This window comes from Sabethes cyaneus, chromosome 2 (genome assembly GCF_943734655.1).
Source record: "Sabethes cyaneus chromosome 2, idSabCyanKW18_F2, whole genome shotgun sequence".
Taxonomy (NCBI): Eukaryota; Metazoa; Arthropoda; class Insecta; order Diptera; family Culicidae; genus Sabethes; species Sabethes cyaneus.
Window position 1 is genome coordinate 86,554,603 of NC_071354.1, and position 22,690 is coordinate 86,577,292.

General features: G+C 41.5%; 1 protein-coding gene across 4 annotated transcripts in view; it reads right to left on the reverse strand.

The window, feature by feature from the left end:
* The window catches only part of LOC128737603 (uncharacterized), an 89,519-nt gene that overhangs the window by 24,681 nt on the left and 42,148 nt on the right, over positions 1-22,690 (reverse strand). The gene's annotated exons all lie outside the window — the stretch shown is intronic.

Consider the following 22,690-nt stretch of genomic DNA (forward strand, 5'->3'; position numbering starts at 1 on the left):
TTGATCGTGCGAAGTGTGGGCGTCATCATGCTGCGCTGGACAATCCAGCAGCAGGCAGCGAGCGAGCGGTCCCAAGCGAAGGCCCAAGGTAAAAATATGTCTTCGTTAATACAGTGAATAGAACGACGGAAGAGTTATTTTCTGTTTGCGTTAATAAATGTCCGTAAAATATGGTTGGAGATTGTGTTCGTATGTTAGATTGAGAAATAAGTGTCCAGATAAAATGGATTGAAGATTTTGTTAGAGTTCAAATAACTTTGTTTGCAGCGGACTGGTTTAAATCTGTGAGCAGCGTAAACGGTGTGACCAAGTTATGAAATTAAGCAATTTGGTTGCTTTCAAAAGATAAAATTCAAACTAAATTAGACAGAAAACGAGTATGATCATAATCGAAAACTAAGTGATAACTTTAACAACAATGATTTTCGTTGAAATTGTGTATCACAGCAATTGCATGAATAGAGAGCGATGGTTTGTAAACTCCTGCCAGCGTTCCAAAAAAGTTTTTTCCTTTTATTTAATATCACACATTCATCACATACACAATTCGTTGGCACACCCTTGGCTACACTCTCTGGAACCATTCGACTGAAGCTCGAGCGAGCATGGAGATCCGCACACTTCTAATGCGTGGGAGCACGCCGAACCACTTGATACTGAAATTTGATAGTTGTCAGTACACAATTCATCAAAGGTTAATTGATGGACGCACGAGCGATACAACATATCCATAGTCTAACAAATAAACGCTAGCTTACAGGCACGCGCTACAAGTTTGATTGACGGCATTTGGACGTAAACTTCCTGTTTCAATTGCAACTACCGCAGCACACGTTATTCTGGTGGTGCCAAATTTTTGAGCGTAACTGTAACGTTTCGAATGCGAAATGCACATAGAATCAGCGTTATACTGCTACCGTATCGTAATTTGCTTGTATGGTAATGGGAGAATGAATGACTGAATGATCCCATTTGGCACGGGTCGTGAGGAGGAATTCAAACGGCTTTTAGCAGTTAATTTAATCAAGATTTTCACACCGCTTTTTTAGATGTAGCTACTAGGTGTAGGTTGGTTGAGTGCTCGCCTATGAGAATTTCCGTACTGAACTAAGCATTCAATGGGAAATCGGTCAAAAACAGTTAGGTTCACAGAGCGCACTCAATATTTGATAATAGTTTGGAATTGTAATATTTCATAAACAATTTGCTGTTGATTTTTTGCTGTTGAAGATTGCATCTTTTCAAGAGAATTATTATCATGAAAAATATACTTGTACATAGGTAATAATAATTCAAAATGGTTACTTTATAAAAAATTTCCATTTCCTACTAGGTGTGTGTGTATAAGCTATCTATCTCCCACTGTCCGGCAGTGATATTATGAAAAAAAGGTAGCTGCAGCTATGGTATATCTCTGCAATTATCTTAGTTTCGGGTTATAGAAGGTGTTAGCTCTACTGACTTTCTAAGAACCCATGAAGAATGACTGAGTAGGGTATTGTCGTTATCGTCGGGCCAGTGTTACGGTCGGGCCATCACGATTTTACAGTTTGAGTAACTCATGATATCTATGATACAATCATTGTAAAACTTCTTACTGTGATAGCTAACTTTTCACAATATTGTGAGTTTCAATCGTATATTCAAACCACCCGTACTGAATTCAGTGACTAAATCTTCCAAAAAAAGTTTTCCACGTTTCTTCAGGAAATGATTCATGAAATGCAATTATTGAGATAAATTTTGAATGAAGTGTGTTGTGCTGCACACGTAGACTATAGAAAAATCCCCTCCAGTAAGGTGTTTGGGAAGGCTAAGGTGATATACTAGAAAAGCGCTATTTGTACAGGTCGGGTCACTTGAGTAGTCATGGTTGGGCCACCATAATTTTAAGCGCAGAAGCGCAACAATCGCTAGAGAATGTCAGTTACGTAAAATGTGATGAAATAAAGCAAAATTAATACGATAAAAACTTAGATTTTTGTTGGTTTTTCATTGTAGTTGTACAATTCGGAAAAGGCGATTGTAGCAATACTGATTTTACAAGATCGCCAAAATTTCGCAAAAATGCAATTAAAAATAGGGTATTTGTACATATATGAGCCGCTGTTCATGGAATTCATTCTTTTCATGCTTCTATATAGAACTTCAATACGTATGTCTTAGATTTTCTGCGGTGGCCCAAGCTGTACAACATGGCCCGACTATGACAACATTTTTTGTCTTCACGTAAATGCCTATAACTTTTTCATTTTTCAAGCAATCAGTTCAAGACTTTCCGGAAATATACCTTATTCTTAGACCTTTGCAACGATTTATTTAGATTTCCAAAATTCCTTTTGAAACGAAAGTTATGGGCGAATTCCAAAGCGTGGCCCAACCACGACGACACTCCCCTACTTGCAGCGCATTCCGGAATCAATTTCTAGTCAGCAAGCCCCGCCCGAAAGTAATAGTAGAATCATATGGATTTTACAATTACTTTTAGACTTTCAATTTCTTTGATATGTTATTTCCATTTTCAAAAAGCTTAAATCGCCCTGAGAAGTTGTACCGTTAATAATTATACTTGATTAGGATAAATACAAGTATTTAGACTTATTTTCGTTTTTTAATCCATTCTTTTCACGTAAAAAATGGGATTTTGGTAAGTAAACCGGTAATTTTTACTTCATTATTCAATACAATCTAGCAAAAAAGGACCGACCTGGACCGATGTGATCTCAATTAGTTTCGGAGGCCAATATATTACTAAACATTTATACAAAATTTGATTTGCTACTTCTGAGCAGTTTTTACGTTATTGATATTTGAAAAAAAAAACCCGATTTAATCCACCTAGTGGTGAAAGGAACCTTTGTTATACGGTCTTACTTGCTATTTGAGATAGAAATCGACACGGCTTCGGAACATAATTCATCTATTGGTTATCGTTACGCAGTGCGTTGGTTTACATAAAATTTTTGAAAATTGAATAAGTTTACAAAATTTGATCAAAATAAGAACACTTTTAAATTTTGATAGATCCTTTTTTCATGAAATTGCTGAGTAAGGATAAGTAAGTTATTATTAATCTGTTGTTATTAATCTGAGTAAGTGCAAATAAAAGTAAGTTGTAAGAGGAAATCTTATTCTTTAACATATACATTGTTTAGTAAAGGTCTAGTTTATAGGTTTTTGAACTATGCATAGTTTCCTGTAATGCTATTCCACAGAGAACAGACATCCATTCACGAACAATTTTTTTGGGAATTGTTGGATAAAATTTCAAATTAAAATCACCTAATATGCTAGCGTCACCACCACTATAGTTTCCCAACTAAATGATTCTTTTGATTTGCACACTGACAACCTTTGGCTCCTCTGGCGCTAGTTTATATGGACTATAAGCGTTATGCTAGCGCCAGAAGCTAGCTGTTGTGAGTTTAGTGTAGAATTTTATGCGCCTTCAGCGACATCATCACTATAGTTTCCCAACTAATTTGACATAAGTTTTATCCAAGTGGGGACCTTTTGCTTGGATGTCTGTTCTCTGTGGCTATTCTATTTGAATAACATCAGTAGTTTTCTTATATAATTTTCATCAATTTTTATTAACCTTCGGTTACTCACGCTGTTGTATTTGATACAACACGTGTAGGTTTTCCAACGCCATATTGTTATAAAGTTACAAAACGTTGTTTAACTAACGTATATTCTTCAACAAACTTATTGTGCGCAAAATGTCATAATTATTCAATGCATTAATAATTTAAACTGTTGGGAAAATGTACGCAGCAAAACTATCAGCAAATGTAAAATGTTTAAAATGTATCCGTCTGCTGGTAGTCGAGTAATTCGGAGTCAAAATTGGGGCATTCTTTATAATCAAAGTTCTACAGTTCCTAAACAAGCAAACATACAGGTATACTATTTTCAGCAAAGTTGTGTATTTTTATTATTTGTACAATTTTGTAGTACATATAAAAGTTATACAACAATTACAAAAAGAGCAAAAATAGAAAAACTGATTTTACAAATTCATATACAATAAATAAGATTTTTCTATCTTCGCTGCAGAGATAGAAGGTTACAGTCTTCAACAAAATTTCTTGTAATAATATGTTCTATAACTTTGCAGAACACATCAATGTGTTATATTGACACTGAAGAAAAATAAATTTTTTATTTCACTTTTAGGGGGATTAATCAAAATTTAAATTCTACCAGACGATAGAGCTTTCAATTTCAAGAAACTCTTACAATGGTTTAATAAACTTAAAACCAAGTTTTCCCAGTCAAAACTCCCTTGCACACGTTTTCTTTGGTTTGGGGCTATTTTGAGCGCGAGTAACTGTGTTACAAAAGTTGGCGCGAGTGTTCGAGGGTTAATATCTTTTGACCGGTAAAACCAATTCTTATGAAATTTTGCATATATATTCGTAGTGTGAAAACCTCTCGTTTGATATTAAAATAATTGAAATTAGGTAAATTTTCTTCGTTAAAATCATTCTAAATTTTTGTTAATTTTGGTGTGGTGTATACGGTTGCTCATAACTTTCAAATTAAACGTCCAATCAAAAAATCATTCAATAGTGATCTATTAGGATATATTATCTTTCAAATGAGACTAATAGCGCATAAATCGGTTTGGCCATCTCTAAGAAACAGGCGATAATTATTACCTTGTCAAAACAGGTTTTTTAAGGCTAACTTCTAAACTACTTGTTTGTTTTCAATAAAAAAATCCTGAACAATTTAGCTTTAATAAGGGCTTTCATTTGATACTAAGATCGTTGAAATCGGTCATGTAGTTCCGGAGAAACCCGTGTCACGTATTTTTCACATTTTTGCTTATAACTTTTAAACGAAACGTCGTATCACGAAACAACTCAATAGTGATCTACTAGACAATAATACCTTTCAAACAAAAGTAATAGCGAACGATTCGGTTCAGCCATCTCTGAGAAACAGGCGATAGAAAAAATCATTACATACATACACACACACACACACACACACACACAGACATTGCTCAAATCGTCGAACCCTATCGATTGGTATATGTGACTTGGCCCTCCGGGCCTCGGATCAATTTCGTGTTTTTCGACCAATTTTTAAACCTTTGTTATAGTATAACAAAGGTAAAAACCCGATTTAATCCACCTAGTGGTGAAAGGAACCTTTGTTATACGGTCTTACTTGCTATTTGAGATAGAAATCGACACGTCTTCGAAACATAATTCATCTATTGGTTATCGTTGCGTAGTGCGTAGGTTTACATAAAATTTTCGAAAATTGAATAAGTTTACAAAATTTGAACAAAATAGGAACACTTTTAAATTTTGATAGATCCTTTTTTCATGAAATTGCCGAGTAAGGATAAGTAAGATGTTATTAATCTGAGTAAGTACAAATAAAAGTAAGTTGTAAGAGGAAATCTTATCCTTTAGCATATACTGTCTAGTAAAGGTCTAGTTTATAGGTTTTTGAACTATGCATAGTTTCCTGTAATGCCATTCTATTTGAATCACATCAATAGAGTTTTCATGAATAATTTTCATCAATTTTTATTAACTCACGCTGTAGTATTTTATACAACACGTGTAGGTTTTTCAACGCCATATTGTTATAAAGTTACCGTTGTTTAACTAATGTATATTCTTCAACAAACTTATTATGAGCAAAATATCATAATTATTCAATGCAATAATAATTTAAATTGGTGGGAAAATTTATGCAGCAAAACTATCAGCAAATGTAAAATGTTTAAAATGTATCCGTCTGCTGGTAGTCGAGTAATTCGGAGTCAAAATTAGGGTATTTTTTAGAATCAAAGTTCTACAGATCCTAAACAAACAAACATAGAGGTATACTATTTCCAACAAAGTTGTGTATTTTTAATATTTGTACTATTTTGTAGTTCATGAAAAAGTCATACAACAATTACAAAAAGAGCAAAAATAGAAAAACTGATTTTACAAATTCATATACAATAAATAAGATATTTCTATCTTCGCTCCAGAGATAGAAGGTTACTGTCTTTAGCAAAATTTCTTGTAATAATATGCTCTATAACTTTGTAGAACACATCAATGTGTTATATTGACACTGAAGAAAAACAATTTTTTTATTTCACTTTTAGGGGGATTAATCAAAATTTAAATTCCACCAGACGATAGAGCTTTCAATTTCAAGAAACTCTTACAAAGGTTCGATGTACCTAAAACCAAGTTTTCCCAGTCAAAACTCTAGTGCACACGTTTTCTATGGTTTGGGGCTATTTTGCGCGCGAGTAACTGTGTTGCAAAAGTTGGCGCGAGTGTTCGAGGGTTAATATCTTTTAACCGGTAAAACCAATTCTTATGCAATTTTGCATATATATTCTTAGTGTCAAAACCTCTCGTTTGATATTAAAATAATTGAAATTAGGTAAATTATCTTGGTTAAAATCATTATAAATTATTGTTAATTTTGGTGTGGTGTATACGGTTGCTCATAACTTTCAAATTAAACGTCCAATCAAAAAACCATTCAATAGTGATCTATTAGGATATATTATCTTCCAAATGAGACTAATAGCGCATAAATCGGTTTGGCCATCTCTAAGAAACAGGCGATAATTATTACCTTGTCAAAACAGGTTTTTTAAGCATAACTTTTAAACTACTTGTTTGTTTTCAATTAAAAATTGCTGAACAATTTAGCTTTAATAAGGGCTTTCATTTGATACTAAGATCGTTGAAATCGGTCATGTAGTTCCGAAGAAACCCGTGTCACGTATTTTTCACATTTTTGCTTATAACTTTTAAACGAAACGTCGTATCACGAAACAACTCAATAGTGATCTACTAGACAATAACACCTTTCAAACAAAAGTAATAGCGAACCATTCGGTTCAGCCATCTCTGAGAAACAGGCGATAGAAAAAATCATTACATACATACACACACACACACACACACACAGACATTGCTCAAATCGTCGAACCCTATCGATTGGTATATGTGACTTGGCCCTCCGGGCCTCGGATCAATTTCATGTTTTTCGACCAATTTTTAAACCTTTGTTATAGTATAACAAAGGTAAAACATATTTTTTAGAAAAAAAGCCTGTAGCTTCGGAACCGAAGGAGATAGCAACTTGATTCCTTCAAACAAAATGTGCGTTTTCCATGCGTGTGAAAGTGCTCAGAAGACATGATTTGTGAGAAATAAACACGGAAGAAGATATAAGGAAAAAACGGATTTTTTAGGTCCACCCCGACCAAAAAACTTTAGATAACTCCAGCCCATCAACCATAAGAGATATCACTTTAATTTCTTTGGCAAAGTTACTTAAAATTTAATGTTCTTTAATTTTGCTGAACATTTTATTCAGCCATAAACAAGTTAATATTTTGCACTCGCTTACTATGATGGTCACCCTAACGTCATATATACCAAAAAATGTGGAAGTTAAAATAACAAATTTACTCCGAACATACTGTATACCTAGGACTAACGGTTTTAGCGTAATTACTTTTGTCCACCTAGATTTGGGTTTCATCCCACGGTGCGACGGTTCAGAGGTCGGGGAGGAAGTGACGGTTATGAGCGAGGAACTCATTGAGATCGCTGAATCCCTAAAGGTGAGCAAGGCACTAGGACCAGACGGAATCCCGAATATGGCCATTAAAGCGGCTATTTTGGAGGCTCCCGAATTATTCGGGGTAGTAATGAGTAGATGCCTGGAAGATGGCCACTTCGCGGACAGATGGATGCGACAGAACCTGGTCCTATTGCCGAAGCCGGAAAAAACATACGGGTGTCCCCTCGTGATATAGGCCGATCTGTCTGCTCGATACTACGGGCAAGGTGCTGGAGAGGGTTATCCTTAACAGACTCGTACAGTACACTGATGGTACAAACGGTCTGTCAAGGAACCAATTCGGCTTCCGTAAAAGCAAATCTACGGTGGATGCCATTTTGTCTGTCACTAGGACAGTCGTGATGACAATTCAGCGTAAGACGACGGGTATACGCTATTGCGCAGTTGTCACGCTCGACGTGAGAAATGCGTTTAATAGCGCTAGCTGGGACTCCATAGCCAACTCGCTTCGGAACGTACAAGTGCCGGTGTCGCTGTACAGGATTCTGGAAAATTATTTCCAGAATCGTGTGCTATACTACAACACGGAGGAGGGTCAGAAGTGTTCCACCGGGGTTCCGCAAGGTTCCATACTGGGCCCGGTATTGTGGAACGTCATGTATGACGAGGCGTTAAAGGTAAAGTTCCTGGTAGGGGTTGTGATTGTCGGCTTTGCGGATGACATCACCTTGGAAGTCGACGGTGAATCTATCGGAGAGATCGAGTTGACGGCTGCCCACTCTATAAGCATTGTTGAAGATTGGATGCGCTCCAAGAAACTGGGACTACCGCATCACAAAAAGGAGGTTATCGTGGTGAACAATCGCAAGTCGGTGCAGCAAGCAAAGATCAGCGTCAGGGACTGCACTATTTTGTCAACGCGGTCCTTAGAACTCCTGGGAGTCATGGTCGACGATAAGCTCAAGTTCGGGAGCCACGTCGATCATGCTTGCAAGGCTTCTACAGCTATTTCGGCATAGTCTCGTATGATGTCTAATAGCTCTGCGGTATATGGCAGCACATGCAGGCTGTTAGCCAATGTGGTCCAGTCCATCCTTAGGTATGGCGGGCCGGTGTGGTCATCGGCGTTAGGAACCAAAAGCTACCTAGGTAAACTTGAAAGTACCTATCGTCTCATGTGCTTGAGAGTGGCGAGTGCGAATTGCACAGTTTCACATGACGCAATCTGCGTCTTAGCGGGTATGATGCCTATTGGCATCAACATCAGCGACGTAGACGACGTAGATCAGGACGTAGAGTGCTTCAACCAATGTAGAACTAGAGGCATACGGAGTACCCATCGGCTTCGATGACCACATGGCAGCGTGCATGGTGTGATTCCACAAAAGGCCGGTGGACATATCGACTTATCCCGGAACTATCCGGGTGAGTCGCCACCCGTCGCCACGGCGACGTCAACTTCCACCTGACACAGATTCTGTCAGGGCATGGTTGTTTTAGACTGTATCTGCACAAGTTTGGGCATGCGGAGTCTCCCGCGTGTCCTGAATGCGTGGATGTAGAGGAAACTGCAGAACATGCCCTCGTTTCGCCCTTCATATGCTCTCGTTTCGCGAGCGCTAGAAGCAACATGATGGTAGTGAGCGGACAGGACACTACTCCAGATAACTTAGTCCAAAGGATGTGTTCTAGCTCAGACGTCTGGGTAGCGGCAATGCGGCAGGTATCCAGATTCTACTTGAGCTACAAAATCGCTGGAGAGCCGATCAACGGCGAATAAACAGCCTAACTACCATAGTCCAGTAGTTATCTAAGAGAGTGCGTTACGCACAATAGCCCCTCCCTGAAGTAAAACCGATAAGGTGGTGCCAGGGGGAATTGAGGCTGGAGACTCGACTAGGGTTTTAGTGGGTCTGGATCCTCACACCCCACATGGGATACCAAACCCCATAAATTTGCTTTATTAACAGTTTCATTATAGTTTCGTAGCAAGCTATAATAGTTTTTGACTCTCATCATGTTGGTATTGCACAGTACGCATTAGATTGCGCAAATCTTTATAAACTTCAAATAAAACCAAGCGGTTTTAGAATTGTTACTTATGTAACGTTTTGTAGCGAGCAAACTGGACTAGGTCGCTATGAACCTAACGGCAGGAGTTAAACCGAATGCCCGTCAATTCGGATTCGGTCAACCGAAGGCTGTTTGCTATATTTGATACTAATTAAACTTAAAAAAGAATTGATTTTTAAATAGAAAAATTCACCAATTTAGACGCATTTTTGTTTGACCTTATTTTGATCGTAGCACCCTTAATGGGGTTTGTTTACCTCGAAGTACGACACTAATATAACCAACCAGTAGTTGCATGTTGAATTCTCGACCGAAAGAGATCTAACAGTCTCGTTAGAATAGGATCGTTGCACTAGTCGACTGTCTGGCGAAGGTTGGCGAACAAATTTATTTTTACAATTCATCTGACTTGTCAGTCTTAATAAACTACGCTATAATTAGCTAGAGCTTGTAATCATTCGCTTAAATTTATGCAAAGATTCAACAAATTCGAAATATTGTTCAACACGACTAAACGTTCTAGTACACGATGCAATCGGTTCATTGCGGCCAAATTCAGTGCGGTAAAAGCGGTTGGTCAGCAGTGATGATGGTCGCAGAGTCCTTGTTGGATGTTCCGACGACGTTCTAAGGTATCTAGACTAAGCAAGCGACAGCGATGCGGATACGGAGGTAGATTTTCCGGGTCCCGCCAAGGCAAACTAAGCAGGGCCAATCTTATAAACCTTCTCTGCACTCGTTCAATCCGAAGGTTCCAATAGAGTTGATGTGGCGTCCAAGTTAGGCACGCATTTTCGAGAAGGGGATGAACTAAGGAGCAATACAGGTCCTTAAGGCAATGCGGATCTTTAAAATCTCTTCCAATTTTTGCAATAAATCCCAACTGGCGAGTCGCTTTTGAGATCATCGTTGTACGGTGACGATTGAAAGTTAGTTTCGGATCGAGAATTACACCAAGGTCATTCACATGCTCAACCCTTTCTAGTGTCTGGTCGTCAATTTTGTAGTTGAAAACTATAGGCGATTTGATTCGGTGAAACGTCATAATCTCGCATTTAGAAACGCTGATGGTCATGTTATTCACTTTGCACCAATTTACTAATGTGCCCAAGAGAAGTTGAAGGCGATAACAATCCTCGATGCAACGAATCGTCAAGTAGATTTTAAAATCATCAGCATAAACCAGTCTACATCCTCTTTCAAGGGCAGAGGTAGCGTCGTTAAAGAATAGAATGAATAAAAGTGGTCCTAAGTTACTGCCTTGTGGGACACCAGATTGATTCGTAAACGGGGACGATACCTTCGAGTCAAGTTTCACTTGTAAAACTCTGTCGCACAAATACGAGCGTAACCATGTAACAATCTGTTGCGAAACACCTAGTCGTAATATTTTATCAAGCAATATGCGATGATTGATGCGATCGAAGGCAGCTTTTAAATCAGTATATATTACGTCTACTTGCACTTTGCGCTCCATTTCAGTTATGCAATTGGAAGTAAAGACAAGTAGGTTCGTCGTCACAGAGCGGGCAGCCACAAATCCATGTTGGTTAGAGGAAATATAATGTTTAGTGCTACGAATTAAAGCATCGCTCACGATTATTTCAAGTTATTTGGACGCGGCGGATAAACTGGTAATACCACGGTAGTTCCTCACGATTTTGCGTGTCATACTTGCACAAATGTACTGAAACCACAAAAACTTCCAGTAAAGTTTGCAAGTGGCGACAATCATCAATTTTTTCAACTGCCTGAAAAACTTTCAGGTCATCAGATTATACAAATCCACAACCAGTCTCCAAGAATAAGGTAACGTCGTTTAAAAACCAGCGAGAAAAGCAGCGGACCCATATTCCTACCTTGCAGAACTCCAGAGCTGTTCGTGAATTGTGAAGAAATACAGGAGCCTAGTATTCTACCGCGCAAGTAAGAGCTTAGGAATTGTAACATCTGTTGAAACGCACCGAGTCAGAGAAGTTTGCGTAATAATATTGCTTGGTCAATTCGATCAAAAGCTGCTTTCAGGTTTGTGTAAAGTACGTCAACTTGCGTCTTGTTCTGCATTTGCGAGATGCATGACGAAGTAATTTCCATCATGTTCGTACAAATGGAATGATCAGGTTCCGTGGATATATAATTCTTTGTGTGGGACAACATCACTCCACTCATAATTTTGACGCAGCAGAAAGGCTGGTAATTCCGCGATAGTTCGTTACGTTTTGACGGTTGCAAGTTCAAGTCGACTAAGACGGACGGAGCATGTGCAGTGGCGGAACATCTGCAACAAGTAAAATAGTTTATCAATGGAGGAGTCAAAGGCAAAAATTTCATCTTTCCCAACAAAGTCTCACTAAGAGCACTTTTAACGTAAAAAGTAAAAACTTTTCTTTGAATAATTTTATTATAGAACATCCAAATTCTGCCTTTTCACGAGGCAGATTTCAAATTTTCCACCCACAAGCATTTGGCATAGAGAGTAGGTATAAGCGACGTCATTTCGATTTTAGTTTACAGTCGATGTTTCGAATAACTTTCTAATAATTAATAATGTAAGGGAAGAGAACAGCTAAAAATCTTGAACATCACAAATCTATCCAAATATATTTTCGTGAAGTAACCTATATTTCTTATTTGCAGTCCATAAATATGTTTCATAGCTACGTTTTCATAACTTAATTTAGACATCCTAAATGGGAACTGAAACTAGACAGAATAACACCCAGTGCGTGGTGAATAACCACATCGACTGTGCAACATTTCTAAACGAAATTTATGAAACCCTCTAACGCGACAGTCATCACATCAATCTTTATTTAAAAAATAATTCTGCAATTGGTAATCTTGTAAAGTAGCGGCGAACGTCACGAAGCGAATCTGCCACTCACTCGCGGTAGGTCACTAATGAGCTGCTTGGTGAGCTGCGATGTGTGCTGATGCTGACAAACTGCTTGTCGATTCCGTGCGTACAAGGAAGTAGATAAATGTTGGCCACAGCTCGTCGCAGTCTGCGGGTGGAGATAGCAGCAGCCGCCGCAGCATAAGAAGCAGAAGGAAAACCCAAAATCAAATGCGCGCAAACAGCAGGGAAAGCTCCAAAATTAATCACATTGCTCGTAACAACTCAACCCGCTGAGATTTGTTGGTGCAGCATTAGAGTGATTGGTTGATTTTTTACGAGCCCATCAAATTGATTGAATTAGAATTTATTCCAGAGAGCTCAAAGTAAAATAATCGAAGAAAGTTAATTGCAATTATATAGAGAATGTTTAAGCAGTGAGGTTCATCAAAGTAGAACCTTTCTACAACTGAAATTAAGCAATGACTTTAACGATGCGTTTGGAATTTTGAACCAGTGTAGTGTCGTTTGCCGGACGCAAGCAGTAGAAAACGGCCGTTTAGATTCCCTAATTGACACAACCGCTGACGCTTTGATAGGTGAGTGAACATTTTTGGAGTTTTCGGAATGTTGAGCTTCCTTGTTCGCAGCCGCTTGGCACTCAATCAGGAGATTAATCACCCAAACAGGGCACACTGCTGGGAGAATATTATACGACGATAGGAAAGTTTTGGAAAGCAATCTTGTTTTTTTTTGTAAGATGCTGGTGGATAATGCGTTCATAGGAATTTGTAGTCATATTATGATTGATTGAATGATTCGTACATATGTCTCATTATGTCGTAAGCTTTAACCCGCCCTGGACTGCCCTGATCTGGCGGAATATTATGGCATTAAATGCTTCAACACCTTTGTTTCATTTCATTCACGCCTCGAATAAAAACCTGAAACTAAGTGAAAAATAAAAATTATTTATCATGATACGTGTATCTCCAAAACGCGTATTAAAGTCCCGTGATCGCTTTTACTTGATTCGTACTGAAGAAATCATGAAACTGAAAACAGTACACAGCTTTCACTTTCCGACATACGACGGCCGGAGGACAACATGTTTTTTGATATATTCTGTCTGGTTTTTTGGTGTCTTGCATTATTCAAGCAACTGAAACTTCTCTCTAAAACAAAAAATTATTGTCCCCGAAACAATCATAAACAGAAGTTGCGTAAGGTTCTTGACTAGCACTACATAAACGCCTGTCTCAGACTGATCCACTGTTATTATCGTCACTCTCAGTCGTACGTAGTAACGTAGGTCATTACTGCCATCAATTACCGGAGACATCTTGCGTGGCTAGTGAGTGCAGAAAATAACGAGATGCATACGTTAGAATTAATTACTCCCGCGCCTCCTACGCGGTCCTAATGGCCTAATGGCAGGTGACGTCACACTGCAAGAAGCTCGGCAATAATTAAACACAATTAAAGTTACACCCTTGTATTCAAGTGAAACAGTACACCTTTGCTAAATGATACATAAGGGGAGCAGCAGCGGACCCGGCTAGTACCAATCCTATGTGAACTCCCCTGCCAAGAAAGCGATCATGTTTTCCAAACTAAACGATCGCGTGTATAGCAACAATCAGGTTTGGATCTTGATATAGGAGTTACCCTAGGTCACGTGTTTTTCTACCTTCTGCACCTCTGTTGTCTCGATAACGAAATGTTAAATTATGCACCGAACATGACTTTGAAAACACACACACACACACTTCACCGGTACCGTTAGTTCAGCTAAGATCAGTTTTCATTTATTTGGTTATGACAAAACATAAATCATTTCATAGAAATGGGCCTGGCCGCGTATCCAATAGCGAAATCGAAATTTAATTTTTTGATATGCATATATTCATATGAGCATGAATGATAATTACTTTTTATTTCGATTTACAGCATTGGCCTGGCAGGTGCGAGTTTTTGGTGAGTGATAAATGATTTTTGTTATAGGGTGATTATATGTTTACAATCTGCTGCTCGTAGTTTGTTTTCATTTTTAGAATTTAGCGTTTTGACGGCAATGGCTGTGGCCAACGGGACGCCCATGAATAATTTTATGATACAATACACAATAGTACAATAACTGGTTGAATAATTATGGTCCGTACATTTCTTGGTTTTAAATTTCGGTTGGAAATTAACAACAATGAAGATCTGTGGACGATTTGAGAAATAACCAATTCATCCAGTTGAAAGTATATAGACTAAGCCGCTGAGCGAAATCAAAATAACACCAGCCAGAGCTTTGCTCGTTAACAGATAAATTTACATTTGCTACGTTCAACCGCATTACTTTGAGTCCTCGAAATCTGAAAAATGGAGCAAACTAAAAGTACCATCACTTATGTTTTCATCCAAAATTAAGCATTATTTCTCAAAATTCATCACGTAAAAGTAGTTAATAATCCCCAAAGTTGCGGCTGCTATTCAAATACTACGAACAGGGGTTATGTCGTCCGCTATTAAGGCTCGAAAAAAGCTGGATTCATCCAGCAACTATTATCCCTACCTCCTCGTAGGGCCTACTTACTTACTTTAGCAGCCGAAAGCCGGGGTGGCTCTTGCCGTTTCAAGAATTCCTCTCCATTGCACTCGGTCTTGGGCTACTCGTCGCCAATTCGTTGCGCGTTTCGAAACACGCTGGTCGGCTTCAACATGGTCGAGCCATCTAGCATGTTGGGCCGCTCTATTCCTGGTGCCGGTGGGGTTCTTGAAGAGAACGGATTTCAATGCACAGTCGTCCGGCATCCTTGTGACCTGGTCGGCCCACCGTAGTCTCCCAGCTTTCGCCAGGTGTACGATGGGAATCTCTCCAAGCAGTGCCTGTAGCTCGTGATTTATACGCCTTCGCCACTCTCCGCTTTCCATTTGCACTCCGCTAAAACTAGTCCGCAACACCTTTCGTTCAAATACGGCTAGTGCACGTATGCCTTTCGTAAGCAAAGTTACTGTCTCAAGTCCGTAGAGGACTACCGGCGTAGGCTCCATTTCCAGCTAGAATGTGTCGTTGGATCTCCTTACTCGTATTGTCAGCGGTGACCAGAGATTCCAAATATACGAACTCATCAACCACTTCCAGTTTATATCGCCGTTAATAGTCATTGTCCGGGGAAGGCAAAAGTTGCTTTCCCTGGAGCCTCTTTCTACCATATATTTGGTTTTCGACTCATCGATTTGTAGCCCTATCCTCCTAGCCTCCGTTTTTAGTCTGGCGTAGATTTCCTCCGCCGTCCCAAGGTTTCTAGTAATGATGCTGAGGTCGTCTGCGAAGGCTAGAAGTTGACTACTCTTGCTGAAGATCGTTCCTCTCGTTTCGAGGCCCGCTTATCGGATCACACCTCCAATAGCGATAATAAATAACATACAGGACAGTCTATCCCCTTGCCGCAAACCTCTGCGCGATTTGAAAGGACTCGAGAGTGTCCCCGAAACACACACATAGCACATCACTTACTATAAAGTAGCTTTGATCAGCCGCATCAGTTTGTCCGGAAAATCGTACTCGTGCATTATCTCCATAGCTGTTCTCGTTCAACTGTATCGTATGCCTCCCTGAAATCTACGAAAACATGATGCGTGGGCACGTTGTAATCTCGACATTTCTGGAGGATTTGTCGGAGAGTAAAAATTTAATCCGTAGTAGCACGGGTCCCCATAAAGCCCGCCTGATACTGCCCTACGAATTCTCTTGCTATTGGGGATAGACGACGTAACAAAATCTGGGAGAACACCTTGTACGCGGCTTTGACCAACGCGATGCCGCGGTAATTACAACAATCTAGCCGTTCCCATTTTGTAGATGGGCCAGACTACACCTTTTATTGACTCCTCCGGTAGTTTCTCCTCCTCCCAAATCCTAGAAATTATCCAAAGAAGTGCCATTGCTAGCAGTTCCTTGCCATTATTGTAGAGCACTGCCGTGAGTGAACCGTTTCCGGCGGCTCTAGTATTCTTCAGTTGACAAATTTTCAAATACTGCTTCCACCTCGCGCTCGTTTGTGATTAGATCACCTCCCTCGTCCCTATACACGTCAGGTTTAAGTGTGTAGCCCTTACGAGTTTGGTTCACTTTCTCGTAAAACTTGCGCGTGTCTCTATCCCGGAAAAGTTGTTCCAGCTCCTCACGATCTCTGTCCTCCTCCTGGCGTTTTTTCCTCCTCAGGATCGTGGTCAACTCATTCCGCGCTCGTCGATACTTGACCAAGTTCTCTCTCGTGGATATGCTTAGATAGTTTTTCCTTGCCCTTGTTTTCCTCTCTACCGCTTGTTGGCATTCCCCGTCAAACCAATCATTTCGTGCACTCGACGGCCGAGCGTATCATACTCCATCCGTTTTCGAGGGTCGAAGCATCTTACTCCACAGAGAAAGGCAGAGCTTCATCAAGTACGCGCGACTAGTTTTCGGCATCTGGTCGTGAGCAACACGCACATCCTTTCATTGATCGCTTTTCCAGTTCATTACGCGTTCTTGTATTTTTCCCATCACTACAAGCCCTTTCCCAGCTCGTTGGTCGCTCCACCAGTCTGAAAAAATTGGGCTTTGCCGCCATGGTTCCTCCACATAATCTCGCCTTTGCGACAGATCTCCTGCAGTGCCACGATGCCAAACTTTCGGGGTTCTAACTGATCAAGCAGCACCCTGTCGCCACCAACGAAATTTAGCGATCTGCAGGTCCAGTTTCCACTCCAAGTCTTTACTTCGGCGCCTTTGTCCATGCCGAATGTTCCAAGTAGAATTTTCGTGACTCTTTTCAGCTTTTGGAGTTTAGATAGGTAGCGTACTAAGACCTACGCTACCGAGTCTCGTGATGAGCCTGCCATCTTAAAGTGTCGAGACACACTGTGCTTCCTTTCCTGTGGGTATACGACCTTAGTTTCCACCGGGGTTGGTTACCCGATCTCCGCTAAGGTTGCTTGTATTCCGGTTGGTACCACATGAAGGTAGGGATAGGAGTTTCTGGATGAGAGGCTAAGGTCCACAATGGGGTCTGTTTTACGCACTATCCAACCATTTACCAACCAAACTCGTAGTACATATCAGCCGGAATACGAGCAAACTTAGAGGAGATTGGGCAACCAACCTCGGTGGAAACTAAGGTACTCATACGAACGTGGAGTGTAACAGCCTTGAGCGTCTGTTGCCAACCAAGTCAAGGGCGGCTCTTAACAACTAATCGACCAAGTGAGCAGTTGTACTCCAGGTTAGGAGCGGTTCAGGACAGCGTTTGATTCGGAACGGGCAACTGAATTAAGAAATTTGCTGTCATCGCGAGACTTATTCGAGGATAACCATGGTAAGACAACCTATCAAAACAAAGCTACTACAAACAAGCCATAAAGTTCGACTCGGAACATTTGGCATGGACAAAGGCGACGAAATAGAGGCATGGATTGGATGCTTGGTGCCTGGAACTGTAGATCACTGAATTTCATACACGGTAACAGTGTGCTACTGGAACAGCTAGAACCCCGAAAGTTTGACATCGTAGCAGGAAATTAGTCAAAAAGGCTAGAAGGTGTGGAGGATCCGTAGCAAACCAAAGCCTTGGGCTTAAACGTCTTTCTAAGACTTGATGCTTCTTTATCGACAGACTTCACAGTCGGCTATTAGAGTACAGCACAGTTACGGGGCTAGTGCAACAATCCTACTGACTCTATCTAGCAGCACCGCTTAGCTGAGATTCAAACATACGACGACTGGCTTGTTAGGCCAGAATCGTAGCTCGAAACCAACTAAGCGGTTAAAGAGCGCTCGTTTTGCTACCAATGGTATTGCAGTGGCGTAAATACTAAAGATAAAGCTTTACTTTCTTCAGCAATATATAGAGTGTAGTAACCAAAAGAGCATAATCGAAGCGAAAAGTGTATGCCAAGCCTGGCCCGTACTACTACGGGTCAGATTTTCACATTCTAACAAATTCTCCAGAAATGTTGGGAGTACAACGTCATATTTTCGTGGATTTTGGGGCAGCATACGATACAGTCGAGCGCGAACATCTATAGCAGATAATGAATGGCTGATCAGACTGATATTCACACTTCCAAACTGCCAATTTATATTTTAAATATTATCTAGAAGTTTGCTTAAGTTGACTATACTTGGAGTCGTAGGTAGTCTAAAATGATGTCTGTTTGAAATGTTCTAATTTGATGGTTGAAATCTGCATATGATTCCCATCCTCATTCTTCAACTAGTTTGAGACTTTCAGATACGTTTGATTGAAATATAAATTGGAGGATGAAATTGGAAACCATGTTGAAACCGCGTGGGATAACTAGCTAAATGATACCGCTAAGTAGTGAACTATGCTAACTAAAAGGTCAATTTTCATTTTGAATCTCAATAAGTTAGAATTTTTGTTTTCATGGTAGAGTCATGTGAATTCAATTCGACGTGTGTAGAACGACAGTTGGTGTATGAATTTACATATAAAACATTCGTTCTGTGTCCTAACAATTAATATAAACTCAACTGATTATAATACTTCTTCTTCTTCTTCTTCTTTAGCAGCATAGAGCCGGGGTGGCTCGTGCTGTTTCAAGCACTCGTCTCCATTCAACTCGGTCTTGGGCCACTCGTCGCCAATTTCCTAGTCGTCTCAGAAGTCGCAAATCGCTTTCGACCTGGTCGAGCCATCGTGCACGTTGGGCCCCCCTGTTCCTGGTGCCGGTGGGGTTGTTGAAGAGGACCGTTTTCGTCGCACTGTCGTCCGGCATCCTTACGACGTGTCCGGCCCACCGTAGCCTGCTAACTTTCGCTAGATGTACGATGGGAATCTCCCCAAGCAGTGCCTGTAGCTCGTGATTCATACGCCTCCGCCACTCTCCGCTTTCAGTTTGTACTCCGCCAAATATCGTCCGCAGCACTTTCCGCTCAAACACGGCAAGGGCGCGTATGTCCTCCGTAAGCAGCGTCACGGCTTCAAGTCCATAAAGAACTACCGGTCTAATAATGGTTTTGTACATTGTTAGCTTCGTGCGGCGGCGTATGCTTCCGGATCGTAGCGTTTTACGAAGGGCAAAGTAGGCCCGATTTCCCGCTTGGATGCGCCGCTGGATCTCCTTACTAGTGTTGTTGTCCGCGGTCACCAGCGATCCCAAATACACGAACTCTTCTACCACTTCTAGTTCGTCGCCGTCAACGGTTACCGTCCGTGGGAGGCGCGCATTTGTTTCCTTTGAGCCTCTTCCTTTCATGTATTTGGTCTTCGACGCATTTATTTTTAGCCCAATTCTCCTAGACTCCGCTTTCAGTCTGGCGTAGATTGCCTCCGCCGTCGCAAAGTTCCTGGCTATGATATCGAAGTCATCTGCAAAGCCTAGAAGTTGGCTACTCTTGGTAAAAATCGTGCCTCTCGTTTCAATGCCCGCTCGTCGGATCACCCCCTCAAGAGCGATGTTGAACAGCATGCAGGATAGACCGTCACCTTGTCTCAACCCTCGTCGCGTCTCGAAGGGACTCGAGAGTGTCCCAGAGATGCGTACGAAACACATCACTCGATCCAATGTAGCTCTGATCAGTCGCGTCAGTTTGTCCGGAAAACCGTATTCGTGCATTATCTGCCATAGCTTGTCTCGATCGACTGTATCGTATGCTGCTTTGAAATCGATAAAGATGTGATGCGTGGGCACGTTGTACTCCCGACATTTCTGCAAGATCTGTCGGATAGTAAACATTTGGTCCGTAGTTGCGCGAGCCCCCATGAAACCCGCCTGATAATTCCCTACGAAACCTTGTGCTATCGGTGACAGCCGGCGTAACAGGATCTGGGAGAGTACCTTGTAGGCGGCGTTTACCAACGTAATACCACGATAGTTGCAGCAGTCTAGCCGATCACCCTTTTTGTAGATGGGACAAACCACTCCTTCCATCCATTCCTCCGGTAGCTTTTCCTCCTCCCAAATCCTCGAAATAACCCAGTGTAGAGCCTTTGCTAGCGTTTCCCCGCCATGTTTATAAAGCTCTGCCGGTAGGCGGTCCTTCCCAGCGGCTTTATTGGTCTTCAGCAACCTGATTTCTCGTTTGACTTCTTGGAGATCAGGTGCTAGGACATCACTATCTTCCATGGGCGCTCCTAGGTTAATTTCCGTTCCGCCTCCTTCTGCGACTTCGCCATTGAGGTGTTCATCGAAGAACTGCTTCCACCTGTCGACCACCTCGCGCTCGTTTGTAATTAGATTCCCTCCCTCGTCCCTACACATGTCAGGTTTCGGTGTGTAGCCCTTCCGAGTTTGGTTCACCTTCTCATAAAACTTGCGCGTGTCATTAGCTTGGAATAGTTGTTCTAATTCTTCACGATCTCTGTCCTCCTTTTGGCGCTTTTTTCTCCTCAGGATCGTGGTCAACTGGTTCCTAGCTCGTCGGTACTTGGCCAGGTTCTCTCTAGTGGCAATACTTAGATAGTTTTTCCAAGCGTTTTTTTTCTCCTCCACCGCTTGTTGGCATTCCCCATCAAACCAATCATTTTGTGTACTCCGAGGCTCAATACCTAGTGCCGCGGTAGCGGCCTCTCCGATGGCCGAGCGTATTCTGCCCCAACCGTCTTCGAGGTTTGAAGCACCTAACTCCTCGGAAGAAGGCAGTGCCTCATTCAGTACTCGCGCGTAGTTCTCGGCAGCTTGTGGGTTATCTAGCTGCCTGATGTTCAGCCGAGGAGGGCGGCTTTGACGTGTCCGGTATACGGTGGACAGCTTTGAGCGCACATGTACTGCTACTAGGTAATGGTCAGAATCAATATCCGCACCCCGACGGGAGCGTACGTTCGTGATGTTAGAGAAGAACCGGCCCTCTATGAGAACGTGGTCAATTTGGTTCATTGTACGTTGGTCAGGTGATCTCCAGGTGGCTTTGTGGATATCCTTGCGCGGGAAAAAGGTACTTCGGATCACCAGGCCTCGGGAAGCTGCGAAGTTTATACATCGTTGGCCGTTATCGTTTGTGTCGGTGTGCAGGCTATGGGGTCCTATCACCGGTCTATACATTTCTTCCCTACCGACCTGGGCGTTCATATCCCCGATGACGATCTTGATGTCCCGTGACGAGCAGCTGTCGTACGTAGCCTCCAGCCTCGCGTAGAACGCTTCTTTCTCATCGTCGGGTCTACCTTCGTGCGGGCAGTGCACGTTAATGATGCTATAATTGAAGAAACGGCCCTTTATCCTCAATACACACATTCTCTCGTTGATCGCCTTCCAATCTATCACGCGATCCTGCATTCCGCCCAGCACTACAAAGCCCGTTCCCAGTTCGTTGGTAGCGCCACCGCTCTGGTAAAACTGGGCCTTTCCGCCACGTATCTTCCATACCTTCTCTCCTTTGCGACAGATTTCCTGCAGAGCTACGATGCCGAGTTTGCGGGGTTCCAGCTGTTCAATCAGCACCCGCTCGCAACCTGCGAAATTTAGCGATCTGCAGTTCCAAGTCCCGAGTCTCCATTCGTCGTCCTTATTTCGTCGCCTAGGTCGATGCCGAATATTCCGCTCCGAAAATGCTTGAATGTTGTTAGTTTGTGTTGTTTAGGTGTGTAGCCGTACTGGGGCAACACAACCGAGTCTCGTGATGGGGCTGCCATCTTATAGTGCCGAGACTCACTACCTCCTTCCCGGTTAGTATACGACCTTAGTTTCCACCGGGGTTGGTTACCCGATCTCCGCTAAGGTTGCTCGTATTCCGGCTGGTACCACGAGGAGGTCGGGATCGGAGTTGCTGGATAAGAGGCTAACGACCACTATGGGGTCTATATTCCGCATTATCTAGCCGTTTACCAACCATAATATAATGATTATAATTATTTTAATTATAATAATTTTCATTAATTTAAAATTATGGCCACATTATCACAACGAAACCATTAACCTTCTTCAATCGATGTGATTTCGAGGTGGAACTCGTAAAAGACAAATTCCTGGAACTTGTTTTACCTCTCCTCTATTTCTTCCCCTTTGGAGTCTACGTTCAAATTTGGAAAACCACCGAAATTGGTGATTCTATGTACATACTCACATACGGTGGTAATCATTTTGTGTTTATTGCAGCATTAACCGCCGTGTAGCGTGCCGCAAGGACGCCGATTTTTATTTTTTATTTTTGCACGCCGATCGTGTCGCAGATAATGAGCTTGGCGGTGTGGTTAGTCAGAGGGTTGTTAAATTATATGC